The 16,254-nt window shown below is 39.2% G+C and overlaps 1 protein-coding gene across 1 annotated transcript in view; it reads right to left on the bottom strand.

Annotated features, from left to right (window-relative positions):
* Positions 1-16,254, bottom strand: part of LOC129770762 (FMRFamide-related neuropeptides) — a 67,051-nt gene that overhangs the window by 31,088 nt on the left and 19,709 nt on the right. The gene's annotated exons all lie outside the window — the stretch shown is intronic.

A 16,254-nucleotide genomic window follows, 5' to 3' on the forward strand; every position in this document is an offset into this window, starting at 1 on the left:
TGTTATTTTTACGCATACAGAGATAACGACGAAAGTTTGAATGTGGAGGCGAATCGCAGAAGATTCTTCAGCAGGAATCATCGTTGCCAGATCACTGGTGCCGCACTCACGTCTGTTGATTCGAGTACATATGAGCAAGCCCCAATAACATCACCAAACTGACACCACTGCTCATTCGTAATATGCGTCACTTTGCCGTTTTTTCACGTAATCATGTTTTCAGGCTCATGTGAACGCATGGTGTGTCGTGAAAATTTAGCACGAACGGTTGGTTCTTCCTGTTATTCTCTCATGTTGCAGCTGCCAAAAAAACAAAGAATTGAAATACGACTCGCCCATCTCATGGACAACTGCCAATATGCGTGGTTGTATCCAAAGCAGCAGCAGCATTTCTCCATGTGTGATTCGACGTTGTTTGCTTTCATTTGCAGACGACTTTCGGCAAGATGTAGAATTTTGCGAAGGAGTAAAATCACGGTTAGTGAGGATAATTTTATTTCAAGGATAAAACTGCGGAAGGAAATGATGCATTTCACGAGACGATAGTTCAAACGGTCTGTACAGCTCTTCGGCGCGGCTATTTTTTATACCATTCTCAAACATAAACCTATATTCTTCTATGTGGTTTTTGTAGTTTACGAACAGGTTTCAATGTTAGATACACCAGATTATTTATCACCTATGAGTATCAAATTTATCGTTTGTTTTAACGATCACATAAAAAGCAATATTATTCTTTATGCTCCATTGAAAACAATTTGTTTTATCAGTTGAAATCCCTTTTTTTAAAACCCAGGAACAAACTTTTCATTTTGAATCCAATGGACATAATTTTTCGATACGGACGATACGATTCTGACATCTTATAGCGGCAAAACTTGGTTTTAAATGTTTAACATATGGCATAAGGTTCGTCATTTGAACATTGATGAGTTCACACACTGGTACAACGTATTTTCTATTGAAAATATGGCAAAAAGTAGTTTAGAGTGTATTGTTTACACTATATTTTTATCGCTGTCAGTTTTCCGAAAATTGGAAAAAGTGGCGTCACCCGAAAAGCAACGTTGCGAATTGATTAGATCAAGCACCTGGAACATCCTCAACTCTCTCATCGGAACATCGGAAACAACCCGGAATCGTGTAGTCAACGGTGAGTCGTGTGATTATACGTTACCACGAAACTCTGAGCATCGAACGGAAGGAGATATGCGGTCAGAATGGATCACAAACGTGATCAGGATCACAAACGGCGTTCAAACGGAAAAATGAAAGAATTCCCCCATTTTTTCGGAAAGATGCCACATTAGATGGAGAGATAAGATGCTCAGTGTTTGGGACAAGCTTCTGGAACACCTTTTCAAAATAATGGAAGGAATACCATCAGGTCCCGGATTTGAAGATGGCTTCATTGACCAAAATCGCTTGGGATTGCTTTTCAATGCAGATTGCATGTGGTCCTGATATCTGCCAAATAATGCTCTATTCAGATGTTCATAACTGTTGTTTGCCACTGCGGCAATATAACTAGCACCGATGACGATCAAACAGAATCATAAACGCAGCTAGAGCGTGGATATGATCACTGCCCAAAACATGACATCAGAGCAAAGGATTGGCTTGGAGGAGGAGCTGAGACCGGTGATTGGTAGATTCAGAGCTCAACCGCGAACCAAAGCAAATGATCTAAGATTTATCGACTTCCCTGCCGCCAAGAACATGGCCGTACGTAGTATCTGCTCCCAGCACAGCCTCCAATATCGTATACACCTGGAGACAGTGCGGTATAAATTCAAACTCAATCAAAAAAATCGAAGAAAATCCATTATTCGTTCGAAAATGATCAATGTTCGAAAAAAAATTGTTTGAAATTGGTTAACATCTTCAATTGAGATCCAGAAGGATTCATTCTGAAGCGAGAAGCTATTCCTTCTTATTAGAGTGAGATGAATGTAGGAAGAGAGTCGAACGAAAATAAACAATTCATTTTCACGACCTCGACTTTCCGTAGTGAAACACGATTTCGGTTTATTCACTGCCATATGGGTCAGACATGAACACTCTTTCAACAACACTGTTAACTTGACAACAGATCAGGATAACACTCTCACAGTAATACGAGAAGTGTAAAAATATAAGAAACAAAAAGAAAATCTGTTGTCAATCTTACTGTTTCTCTGCTTCTCTGTTAAAGCAAACCAAAATATCACGACAAGTCGTAGGATTTCACTTTCATTCACGAATATATAACCTAACATGGATGGATGACAGTATTTAGTTGTGTTGCACCGAAAGAATACACGCAGCGAGTAATAAAGACTGTTCATTGCATATCCGAACATCGCACACCATTTTCGAAGTCTGCATATAGACCCCATGCGCCCTTCGCTAATACGTCTCACCGAAAAATCAGCCGAGGGGGTCAGTCGCTATCTGTTGGCTAGACTCCGGGGCCCTAAAATAATGATTAGTGTCCGCCTGTATCTTGCATACTTGAAAGACCAACGACCAAATGTATGCATCGATGAGAAGACATCGACTAGCCTGAAAATTTTCATCGCGTCTGAAGAGCTGCCTACATCTCCAGAGGACCTGTTTTCTTCAAACTGTACAAGGTATAATTTCAAATAGAAGCAGACTTTTTAATTGACAAGGAAAATGAATTCATTCTGCTTCCAGTCATCGGCGAAGTGATACTCTACAATTCATTTTCGACGGTCTTAATCAAATAAACCACGTAAAGACAGTCAAAAATACATATTTAGACCTTTTATTCACAAATATGACCGAAGACTTCTGTGTGTATGAATCCATGACTGCACTCTGGAAAAACGAGACTTTCTACACAGCAATAGAATACTCAATTTTTACGCAAAAAAGCAATTGCCTGCCGACTGTGAGCATGTAAAAGTGTCGGAATACAATAAGACTAATTTCGAAGCAATTGAATGTTTTCTACGTACAATATATTGAGAACATATGCTTAGTAATGAAGGAAATGTCAACCAATCAGTACAACATTTTCACGAATTTCTGGATAACATAATGTCACAATTCGTCCCGAAGAAAAGAAGACGTAGAACTCGCGAAGACAAATATCCTCAGTGATTCAATCCACAAATAAAGAATTCAAAAAACCAAAAACATAAAGCACACAAAAAGTATAAACTAACAGAATCGAATGAAAGTTCATTTAGCTACCACCTTATTTGTCAAAAACTGAATTCGGCCATAAATATCGCATTTGAAGAATATAATCGGAAGATCGAATCTGAAGTCAAATCCTGTCCGAAGATTTTTTTCAATTACGTGAAGTTTAAACTTAAGAGCAATAATATTCCATCACGTATGCATCTCGACCAGAATGTGGGTAATACCTCGAAAGAAATATTTTATCTTTTTGGCAATTTTTTTCAGGTAGTCTATACTACATTCTCCGAGCAAAACCATTACCGAAAGGACTTTTCATTTCTACCGGAATTTTCCAACGACATATCTGTGAACAATATCACACATCAGGAAATATATAAAACACTAAAAAATCTGAGCCCATCGAAAGGTCCAGGTTCTGACGGAATTGCACCAGTAATCCTCAAGAACATGGCTTGAGCATCCTCTTCATCTCACATTTAATATGTCTTTGAAAACTGGAATATTCCCAGACAAATGGAAACAATCTTTCTTAGTGCCCTTTTTCAAATCAGACTCTAAGCATGCTAGAACTGCTTCGAATGCCTCAAAATGGATTGTGCAAATAATTCAGTAATATTTCAATTTTAATATTATACGGATGACAATTCGTCAAGTTTTGGTAAAAAATTCTCACATAAAGAAGGCTTAAAATCTTACACCATCTCACATCTGAGTCTGAGTTTTGCCGAAGCTCATATGAACTGACAGTGGGACATGGTATGTTGTGACAAGGAATGTTTCCAAAAAATACATGTTTCTATATACCATAACGAAAAGTTCTTCATTGTGTAGGTTATCACCACTGACGAAAAAAAGTTCAATTTGGATGGTCTTGATGGTTTCAACGGGTACTGGCGTGATTTACCGAAGGAGGAACAGTATTTTTCAACCAGGAATTTTGTGCATTTTTGTGGAGGCTTGTGCATGGTTTGGTCAGCATTCTGTGCAATCGGAAAGCTCAAGATAGCTTTCACATCATTCAAAGTATATAGAACATACATACATGTTCTGGAATCCTCTTTCCTACCATTTTTGCGAGGATATCGTCACAAAAAATTCACATTCCAGCTACTATTCATACCAGAAAGGAAACTAAGCAATGGATTAAGGACCCAAAACTTAATTTTTTGGACTGGCCGACTCGGTCTTTAGACTTGAATCCTGTTGAAAATCCTAGGGGGATCCTTGTACGCAGAATCTACACTGAGGGAAAAAAGGTACACCACGATTGAAGAGCTCAAGGTCGCAATTTCGGAAACATGGAGAAATATCGAGAAATCCGTTCTGCAGAAATTGGTAAATAGTATTCCAACACGAATTTTCCAGGTTATTAGCCGAAATGGCATGGTTGCCAATTATTGACATGTAAAACAGCCGATCATTTTGATCATTTTTGAATTTTGAAATGATCTTTTAGAAACTGAACAGCTGAAATTATCATATTTAAGCACAATAAATAAAAAAAACAACTATTTTGAACGAAATTGACGTTAAATATACTTTATTCTAAGCATTCGACAATGTATTAATGTATCTTGTTGAAAAACTGTTTGTGTTGCAACGAACTATAATCAGGGTGGTCTTATAGAAGTTGGACAGAGTGTGTGGGTCATGATATGCTGCATTCATTGAATATGAATCGTTCGCTTTGCGTAGTCCTTATGATCCTGCTGCTTCATGATACATGGAGATGTTCGACATGTAATACGTTGAAGGCAGAGAAGAATATAAACTTTTTGCACCGGAACCGTTCATGACGGTTGTGGTTTACTTGCTCGTGTATCATGAAGCATAACCAACGAAAGTTGTGACTACTATGAGTGCGAGAGGCGGGACATGTTGGTAGAATGCCGAACAGCAGCCCTGCAAAGATGGTGTTCGCAAAGAATCCGGTGAGGATCATTAGAAGGGATGGAGCCCAGTGAGCGTGGTGATTGAACCAGGTGTAGCAAGACTTGCCGTCACTCGGGGTTGGAGAATTAATTAATGATTAATTAATCTGAGCACTCTTTTTCGATTCCTTAAAAGGATATAATTATACTGGGATTCAACTATTATCTAAATGGTTATGGTTTGTCCTATTACCTCTAGGTGTTGTAGTGTCCTGTCTAAAAAAATATGACCTACCCTTGAAAGCTTAAGTATGAGTTCTTTAGAGAGGGAGTATGAGTGAGAGAAGGGAGAAAACAAAATAAAAATAAAAATATATAAATAAAAAAGAAACGCCAAATGTGTTGGTAAGCGCAAATCCAGAGGAATGAATGTATTCATCTGCGTAATGTGGCGAAGCTGTTCGTGCAGAGTTTTGTCGCGTGTAAACGCAAGTGGACCAAGGATGACAGGCTATTTTCACAAATATCTTTATAGTAACACTTATTGAATTGAAACAAAAAAAACTATTACTCGATTCTGAATTCTGTTCGATAATGAATATAATATTAATTCTATATTAGTAGGGTAACACGGGGTGAGTTGGACATACGGGGTGTTTTGGACCACCCCTTTATCTAAAAAAATACGGCTCAACTTGGTTTTTTCATAATGTCATCTCCTTTTATTGTTGAGCCGTATGTACCTAACGTAAAAAAATTGGTAAAATTCGACAGGCGGAAGGAAACGGTAGCATGAACACAACTAACACTTTGATTGTCAAAAAATGTGAGTTTTCCGATCGTGGTTTTAAGGTTGCTCCGCTGATCAAACAAACTTTTCGTGTATTGTACAGTAAGTTCTGTTCGTCTACAGAACAATTTGATGCAGCGAAACTGTAAGTTTGATAACAATAAATGAAAATAATTGCATTTTAATTTTTGCACGTTTCTATGGGGTGAATTGGTTCTACAGGTTTGATGCTTTTCTTTTGCCTAATTGATTCTAGATGACGCTGAATTACAAAAAGAGGATTGGCAGACAACGTTGGAAGAAGGAGGAGCTTGAAAGAGCAACGCAGGCTATCAAGAACGGATTTTCTTTGACCAAGCATCGAAAGTGTTTGAAAGTACTCGAACAACAGTGAAAAGATCCATACAAAATTAGAAATGGTCTCAATCTAATTTTTATGGTCTGGCCAAGACACCTGGTATCGATCCCAGAACACTGTTACTTATTGTAACATTATCCCATAACACTTCACATAAACATAAGTATGTTTTTTTCGATGAAACACACTGGACCAAATCACCCCACAGACGGTCCAAATCACCCCGCATCAAATTTTAATGTCCAAAAACCATCTCTTTTATTTTATGATATATTTGGTAATTTGAAGCTTGATATGATGATTAAACGTTTTTGATCGAGAGAAAACAAGTGTAGCAAAGTGTACAATGTGACATTTTGACGTAGAACTACGTCTTTCATTAAGGGTGCCAAATCAGAACACGTAGATTTTCACCAATTTCCGGACTATATGGTGAATGCATTAAAACCTCTCAACCAAGTTCCCGAATTTTCTATCAAGTGCCTACAGACGTGTGTGGTCTTGGGTCGTCCTGATGGTACGCATCACCTCATCTATTGGAATTTTCGGCCGTTTCTGATCAATCGCTAGCTTTCAGCGGTGAATTTAGTGTTTGGTCATACGGAAGCAACTCATAATAAATGCACAAACGGTTTGAAACTATTTTATGGTCGATCTTCAGCTCCTGGAAGATGCTACGACTTCCAACATGCCGGTCAATTTCGATTATTTCTATGATTTCATCGACGATCGTAATAGTGGATTTTTGCCCCAACATAGTATTACGTGTACCGAAAAAGCGGTTTTTGATAACTTGATGATGAAAATGATTTTCCCTATTGGAAAGCTTTTAGGACAATACATACACACAAAACTGAAATATGTCGAGTCAATAGGTCGTATGAATAAAAAAAAGTATTTACTTATTCTGCCCGTTTCCAAGTAAAGTAAACTTTCCTAGTATTTACTTGAATCCATATGAATAAAAATTTACTTTACTAATTTGATTTTCGATTTCTAACATAGTTTTTACTTTGTCAAACATCTATCAACTGATTGTTTAGGTTTCGTTTCGAAACGTTTTTTTTTTTTTGACAAAGCGTGAATTCGCGATGAAAAAGGAATAGGTCCCTATCTCGTTAGTGTAATACGTATCATATCAGAAGACACGAAGCCAGTTTCCAAATGTTAAAATTTGAATGAAAATGTTCACATCATGTTATTTAATCACTTAAAACACTTTTTTTCCGACTTTTATTTAACCCTTTGTTTCCAACATCATTACTGAAACTTTTCATTATAATATAAAGTTGTCTTCAAAAACAATATCGTACAAGAGTTTTTCACCACCTGCAAACAAAAGTGTTTTTCATTTGAACAGAATGCCAAATTGATACGGAAAGGTTATTTTTCATTCATAATTTAAATTTTAAAAACGTGTTCATTCCGCCTGAAAATCAATCAATGTTTTTACACTCCCCTGAACTAGTAAACGAAGCTCAATGCCATCAATGCGGATCGTTAACTTGTTTAACTTCAAGCGCAAGATAGCAGCATTAAACATAAATCTGATATCACATCAAAACGAATGATAGTGTTTTCAGATCCAAAGTATACTCATGAGCATACTGATAATAACGAAGTAAATACTTTTTTTTTATTATTATTAAATCGTTTATTTTTACAGGCTCAGTTACATAAGTTTAAAGGAGCCAAACTCCTATCTGTATTGTTACAAGTATATATAATCAACCTTGGCCACAAGCACAGATATTGCCATCGGCAAGATTAAAACGAAAGAGTAGCGCGTCTAACGAACAGTGATTGGACATGAGTCGAGAGAAGGTGCGAATAAAGTCCCGACTCAAGTCCAGACTTTTGAACCATGGTTTGAGGCTAACCTTAGGGATAATCGAGTGAAGCCACCGACCCAATTCATCTTCGTTCCACTTACGTTGCCATTTAACGATGGTATTTTTACGGACTAAAGAATAAAATTCATTGAAGGCGATTTGACGCTGATAAATATCGCCTTCAATTGCACCTACCTTTGCCAATGAGTCAGCCCTCTCATTACCCGGAATTGAGCAATGTGAGGGGACCCAGACAAAGGTAATGACATAACAGCGTCTGGTTAAAGCACTCAAAATTTCTCGTATTCTCTCAAGGAAGTACGGCGAGTGCTTTTCCGGTCTCACTGAACGGATAGCTTCGACAGAGCTAAGACTATCCGTTACAATGTAATAGTGTTCAACAGGTCGTGAGGCGACGCTGTCCAGCGCCCAGTGTATTGCTGCCAATTCAGCAATATACACTGAGCAAGGACTCTGAAGACTGTGGGAGGTGCTAAAAAATCGTTGAACACTCCAAATCCTGTGGACTCATTCATTGAGGACCCATCAGCGTATTATCACAATTGATACGCCCATATTTTGCATTGAAGATCGTAGGAACGATCCCCGATCGATGATAATCTGGAATTCCATGGATTTTCTCCTTCATGAACAGATCAAAATGTACAGAGGAATTGATGTAGTCAGGAAAACAAACACGGTTGGGAATATACGAAGAAGGATCAACCTGCATGGAGATGAATTCATGATATGAAGTCATGAATCCAGAATGAAAATTTAGCCCGATCAGCTGCTCAAAATTTCCGATCACCAATGGGTTCATGACCTTACACCGGATGAAGAACCGAAGAGATAATAAATTGAAGCGATCTTTTAGTGGGAGTAGGCCTGCCAAAACCTCGAGACTCATGGTATGCGTTGAGGGCATACATCCCAACGCAATACGGAGACAAAGATACTGAATTCGCTCGAGTTTAATGAGGTGTGTTTTGACAGCTGATTGAAAACAGAAACTGCCATACTCCATCACTGAGAGAATAGTTGTTCGATACAACATTATAAGATCTTCTGGATGGGTTCCCCACCAGGTGCCGGTAATTGTACGGAGAAAGTTTATTCTTTGTTGGCATTTTTTACTCAGATACCTAATATGGGCCCCCAAGTACATTTGGAGTCGAACCAGACCCCAAGATACTTGAATGACATAGCATGAGTGATTGGTTTACCCAAAAGTTGAAGCTTTGGTTTTGCTGGTCTATGCTTCCTAGAAAAAACCACCATCTCTGTTTTCTCCGTGGAGAATTCGATCCCTAGCCCAATGGCCCAGGTTGAAAAATTGTTCAAAGTATTTTGTAAGGGTTCTTGCAGGTCGGATTCTTTTGATCCTACGACAGACACTACTCCATCATCTGCAAGTTGTTTTAAGCTGCAATTTTGTGTAAGGCAATTGTCAATGTTGCTTACATAGAAGTTGTACAAAAGGGGGCTTAAACATGAGCCCTGAGGGAGGCCCATGTAAGAGACCCGACTTACTGCCGAATCTCCGTGAGAAAAATTCAAATGTTTCTCACAAAGCAAGTTATATAACATATTATTCAATAGAGGCGGTAGACCCCGAGAGTGTAATTTGTCTGACAAAACCTCTATTGACACAGAATCAAAGGCCCCCTTTATGTCCACGAATACTGAAGCCATTTGTTTTTTTTTTCGGCGTAAGCCATTTGAATTTCTGAAGAAAGCAACGCAAGACAATCATTCGTCCCCTTGCCCCTGCGGAACCCATATTGTGTATCTGAGAGTAAGCCATTCGTTTCAACCCAACGATCAAGGCGAAACAAGATCATTTTCTCCAACAATTTCCGTATACAAGACAGCATTGCTATTGGGCGGTACGAATTGAAGTCGGACGCGGGTTTTCCGGGTTTTTGAATAGCTATAATTCGCACTTGTCTCCAATCATCTGGAACAACATTAGGCTCCAGAAACCGATTGAATAAATTCAACAAGCGATGTTTCGCCACATCAGGGAGGTGTTTCAACAAGTTTAACTTAATTCTATCTGTTCCTGGAGCCGAATTATTACAAGAAAGGAGAGCAAGCGAGAATTCCACCATCGAAAACTCGGAATCAAGATCGCACCTATCTTGTGGTATATCTCGAACAATTTTTTGCACAGGAACGGAATCGGGACAAACTTTCCGTGCAAGAAGCGATTTCTCATGTTTCGAGCCACTTTCCATAATTTTTTCATTGACGTTTCTCGTGACAAACCTCCCACGAAAGTTCGCCAATAAGCACGTTTTTTCCCTTTGATCAAGTTTTTAAATTGATTTTCAAGGTCCAAATACGTTTGAAAATTCGCAATGGTTCCACGTTTTCGAAAAGCTTTAAATGCGTTCGATTTATCCTGATAAAGCTTGGAACATTGGCTATCCCACCATGGATTGGGAGGCCTTCGACGAATAGTGGAACCTGGGATGGGTTTCGTTTGAGCGCGAACCGCGCTGTCATATATCAAACGAGAAATGAAGTTATACTCCTCCAATGGAGGCAAACCATCTCTGGAATTGATGGCTAGAGCAATCGCGTCCGCATATTTTTTCCAGTCAATGTGTCTTGTGAGGTCGTATGCCATGTTTATTGATTCAGAAGAATTCAACCCATTGGTGATAGAAATTTTGATTGGCAAGTGGTCACTACCGTCGGGATCCTGGATTACATTCCACTTGCAATCTAACGATAGTGAATTCGAGCAAAGCGAGAGGTCAAGAGCACTTGGGTTAGCAGGAGGTTTAGGTACACGTGTTGTTTCCCCAGTGTTCAAAACGGTCATATTGAAGCTGTTACAAAGGTCATATATCAACGATGAACGATTATCGTCGTACTGTTCCCCCCAGGCAGTTCCGTGAGAGTTGAAGTCTCCCAAGATCAATCGTGGCTCAGGAAGGAGTGAGCACATATCAACAAGTTGCTTGCGGCTAACCGCAGCTCTCGGAGGCCAATACAAACTGACAATACAGAGGTCTTTGCCTCTGATGTTTGCATGACAAGCAACAGCTTCGATCCCTCCAATAGGTGGAAGTTCAATTCTAAAAAATGGGTGGCACTTATTAATCCCCAATAGTACCCCTCCGTATCTGTCATCGCGGTCCAAGCGTATTATATTAAAATCGTGGAAAGAGAGATCATTTTGAGAAGAGAGCCAGGTTTCGGACAGAGCAAAAACATCACAATTGAATTTATGAATTAGAAATTTGAAAGTATCCAATTTAGGGATAAGACTACGACAATTCCACTGTAAAACAGTGATATCTCCGACCTCTCTATTTAAATTAGACATCAAGAGAGATAATCATTGCAAGAAGGGGCCATGTTTGCATCAATTGCTGCAAAATTGTCTTTAACACTGGAAGCATTGAGATGATAATGGTTCTGATGGAGTCGGAAACGTTAAAACACGTGAAGATTTGATCCACAAGGTCAGTCAACTTTATAAATCCCGATTGGGAAGTTGAACTAGACGGAAAAACAGGGACAGTTGGGGTTTTTGATGTCCCCTCGAGTGCTGGGCCGTTCAAAGGTGAACCATTCCCACGGAAACCAATAGGAACCTGATTTTGCTTGTCCGCTGCACTCGATTTTTTAGACATGCTAACAGGGGGTATAACCGGTGGGGCTTGTCCTTGAACTTTGGGAGTGGTCACATTTTTGCGCCGGGGATTCCCTTGGAAAATGAACGGTGTGCCCCCGTTAGCTGTGTCCGCTTCCATTTCGTCAACGGGCAACGTGGCGAAGACATTTTGAGTGTTGATTGATTGTTGTTGGGCAAGTGGAGAAGGGCCCTTTAAAATATCCGCAAAAGTGCGTTTTGAGCGTTCCTTCAAAGAGCGCTTCTGTTTCTCCCAGCGACTCTTGTAAGTTTCACAAGCTGAGAGCACGTGTGGGGATCCCCCGCAATATGGACACTTATGCTCAGTCGCACTGCAGGATTCCCCCACATGTTGCTCTCCGCAAGTTGCACAGCGCTCCTTGTTGGCACAATAATCTGAAGTGTGACCAACTGACTTGCATTTGTTGCAAGTCATGGGCTTTGGCACGAAGAGTCGCACAGGCAGTCTCAATTTGTCCACCATGACGTAGTCAGGGAGGGCCGAACCAGCAAAAGTTACTCGAAACGAGTCTGACGGCGTGAATTTCGTTTTTCCTTCTTCTTGGGATACTTTACCTAGTTGGCGACTGTCCAAAATTTTAACGCCCACCAAAGGGAGTCTTTTGAATTTACCAACTCCTTCTTTTAACAATTGGCACGTCAGACCCGTTTCAGTTACCACCCCCGAGATTTCTACGTCATGGGAGGGCACGTAGACACGATACTCTAGGGTGAACCTCTCGTCGATCACAATTGCATTTGCGTGTTTCCGATCACTCACGACAACACGCAGTTTGTTCGGCCTAACCTTAGAGATTTCGACCACGGAGGAATAAAATCTTGCCAGATCTTTCGAAACCTGAATGACATTAATAGATTTTCCTTTAGGTTTGGGCCGGAAAAAAACAACCCATGGACTAGCTCCAGGTGCATCGTCTGGATAGACCTTGACACGAGGAGAGGAAACAACTGAGGGGGAGGACGAGGTCGATTGTTGAGCGGGAGCGGGATCAGTAGGACTGGGAGGCAAGTTCGGGAGTTGAACGGAAGCGGGAGATGGAGGGGGCGAAGAGGAAAAGTTTGCCTATTTTCTTGAGGGGGGCTTGTTGAGGTTAATTAACTCTTTCTCTGAAGAGACATCTTCTGAGGGGGGAACGCGTTTGAGCGACTTCCCAGCCCCCGTTGTAGCTAGTGAGGAGGAAATAGTAGTTTCAATCTCCATTTCAACTTGACCTTCTGCCATTACGGCAGATTTGAAATAATATAATTTTGAATTCTTCTATCTTCCTAAACCTAATATATATATTATAGCTAAATCGCACACCAATGCGAATGAAATGAAACGGTGTCCCAATCGAACCGCGTGGCAATCGCTCGGTACAGCTGCAACGGTAAATCGCACCACCACACGATGATGGAATCGATGACGATGATAAAGCACACACAGCGATGATACGGCACACGCACCGCGCCCGCGGTGGAGAACTTCTTCCTCACGCTGGTTGTGATTGCTGCTCTTCTCACTCGCGCAATAAAGAGAACCCCGTTAGGGCGAAATAACTTCACCAGCCACTGATAACGGTATAATCTCCACTATATGATAGACGCGAACAAATTTGCGACCGATGTCTTCGGACTGCGCGAGCTGAATGGTAAATACTTGATGAATGCTGTTTTATTCATATGAAATCAGCTAAACATCCATTTTCGAAAAGTAAATACTTTGTTGTTTCTTTTATTCATACCAAACGTAGTAAAAACTTAATCTCACTGCTCGACTGCTCGAATGAAGTTAAGTAAAGGTGAATTTTGTTTTTATTCATACGGCCTAATTTCTTACTCCCTATTCGTTTACATCCAATTCTGCGCAACGCTTCACATCGCATCCTTTTCTCTACACCCTTGATTTTAGAAGACAACATTCGACATCACATCTAGATTGTACTTCCTCTGATTCAGCCGAGTCATCATATTGAAAATCACATTCAAATAAAAATGACGAAGAATCACTTTTGGAATAAAGCCAAAGTTATGGCAATTGACACCATTTATCTCAAAGTATGGCAACTGATATCAGAAAGAACATTGTCTTTCGAATGATATAATTCAGTTTTGTAGACAAATTCGTGCAGCAATGACCTTCGTTTGCGTAAGGATTTTTTTTCTGTCGTGCTTGGAAAAGCCAAGTGTAACAATTGTTGCAATAAGCTAATTGTAACAAACGAATTGTAATATTCAACACGAAACCATTATCGTTACAGAAACTTGTAATTCGTTGAAATATAATATAGGCATGGATACTTATCACGTGTACGCGTTTTTGAAACGTTTACAAAGTTTTCACGTTGAAAATCGTTCACGTGGTACTTCCACGTCAGAATGTTGGATGAGAATGTTCAAACAATTAGCTTCCTTGGTTCTTCGATAGAATTATTTGTGCGTTTCAAAAAGCATTTGAGGAAAAAAACAACTTGCTCGAGTTAAGTTTTCATGTCTTCCTACCTCAAGGGTTGACAACTGAATGAGAAAAAAAATAACGGTGGTTGTTACGATGGTCTTGAGAAGTTTGCAGTTACGAAGAATGCACAGAGCAGAATTGTCACTTTATGATAAGCTTATAACATACTTCGTTGAATACCTTGACCTGCTTCATAGACCTTGTTGCATTATAATTTCAAGCTCGTGTTTTCCGGGACGTAACAAAACTTTCACAACTAAAACAACAACAATTTCAAAACCAAACTGATGTGAAATCATTGCAGCGCCGACCACTAGAGGGCTGTCATAAAATAAGTAGTGACTCCAGACGCCACACAGTGATCCCGGTAAGGCGGCCAAAACCCAAAAAATGAAGTTGCATAAAAAAAATCTTATAGTCTATCCTATATTCTATGATGTTCAATGCACTTAGGATCACGTGTTTCACCCTATTCCGCACGCGCATCATTGCCCTGACAACGCGATAAGATTTCGCATGCTCATCGGTGCCACGTAAAGTTTTTGAACGATTTTTGTTGGACTCATTATATTCTTAAAGCATTTTTAACGGAAAATTTGTTGTCAGTTTCAAAATTCGGATGGTTGTAGCAGGTCGTTATAGAAAAAACACATTGAACCAACATTTCGTCAACTTTACAAGCGCTTCTATGAAAGAAAATGGGAAATTTGTTAGTAAGTTAGTAGCGAAATGGTGCTCTGCAAACAATATGGTGAATCGATTTTTAAATAAAGAAGATGTATGGCTGATGTGAGAATTTGCAATTCCTTCAGAAACTGGTAATTGTGGTATTTTCTTATTATAAATGGATCTTTAAGAATATTTTATAGGTTACAATATTTTTTATGTTATTTAGGAACTGCGGCATCGAGTAGTAAAAATGGTTCATCTCTAGGAGGGAGGCTTGAAAAAAAAATTACAACAAATGTAAATTTTGTACTTGCCCCTCCCCCCTTTTTGTTTTTTTGGCTAAACAGAGTTGGAAAAAGAAAACAGCGTATCCGAAAACCCCAGTCTACCAAAAATTGGATTTTTATCTCAAAAATCTGAGTTTTGGCCGCCTTAATTTTCACAGGGATCACTGTGCGCCACGCGAAAAAAGCTTCAACAGTCGGACTGTGTTTACAAGAAATTCAATGAAAATTCAGTCAAAACATTAACGAACTTTCAATTAAATGAAATTAAAATCTTTTTTTAAAAATATCTTAAATTATAAATATTCCTAAGGTAATAGTAAGATTCCTTACCTTTGCGCATCTCTGGTATGAAAGTAATACCTGAATAGTCATATACATCAAGCAGTTGATAAAATGAGTGCCACGTTGTTGGTGAAAGCACCTCTCAAACCTGGAGTATATTCAACGAGAAGTCTTTCACTGGCTAACATAACCTCCTTCTGGACGGATGATTTCAATTATACTTTTGAAATCCTCAGTGTTAATGAAGATCAACAGGCAATTAGGAGTTCAGTCTATGAACAATATGTAAGTTGGACAAGTTTGGAGAATAGAAATAACTCCTTGTAGTGTACAGATTATTTTGATTGTCAATGAGATTTAGTGTCTCCGTTCCATATTGAGTTACATTGATATAAAATGAAACCACAGTTTGAGGCAATACACAAATTACTTTAACACTCATTGCAGAACTCGTTATTTTCTTACCAGAACGATGCTTGATGTGTTCTTGTTATCTTTCTCGTCTTCCATTCATTCTATCCTCGAGCATGACGTAAACCTGCATTGATTTTTCCATTACGCGATATCCTATGTTTAGTTCATTAATCTCGTGAAAATACATGCCATCGGTTCTTAATTTTTTCCCTTTATTCATTCATCCGTTCGTTTCAGTCACGGATATCTAACATGAATCATCTCGTAGTATAGTCTCCGAGCCGACGCTGAGCCACAATACACGAATGATTTTGTTTACAATGACTAATAAAATATCTCATTCTCTGTCCGCCCTAGACAGATGACAGAGATAGGATTTTATGTGAAGAACCCACGCAAATGAATTTAGAGAGAAAAGCACGGAATCAATAGGTTAAACCTTTTTAATTTTGAATTCTGAAGGATAGTTAAGTAATATACACAACTGTGGT

Source organism: Toxorhynchites rutilus, chromosome 2 (genome assembly GCF_029784135.1).
Source record: "Toxorhynchites rutilus septentrionalis strain SRP chromosome 2, ASM2978413v1, whole genome shotgun sequence".
In the NCBI taxonomy this organism is placed as follows: Eukaryota; Metazoa; Arthropoda; class Insecta; order Diptera; family Culicidae; genus Toxorhynchites; species Toxorhynchites rutilus.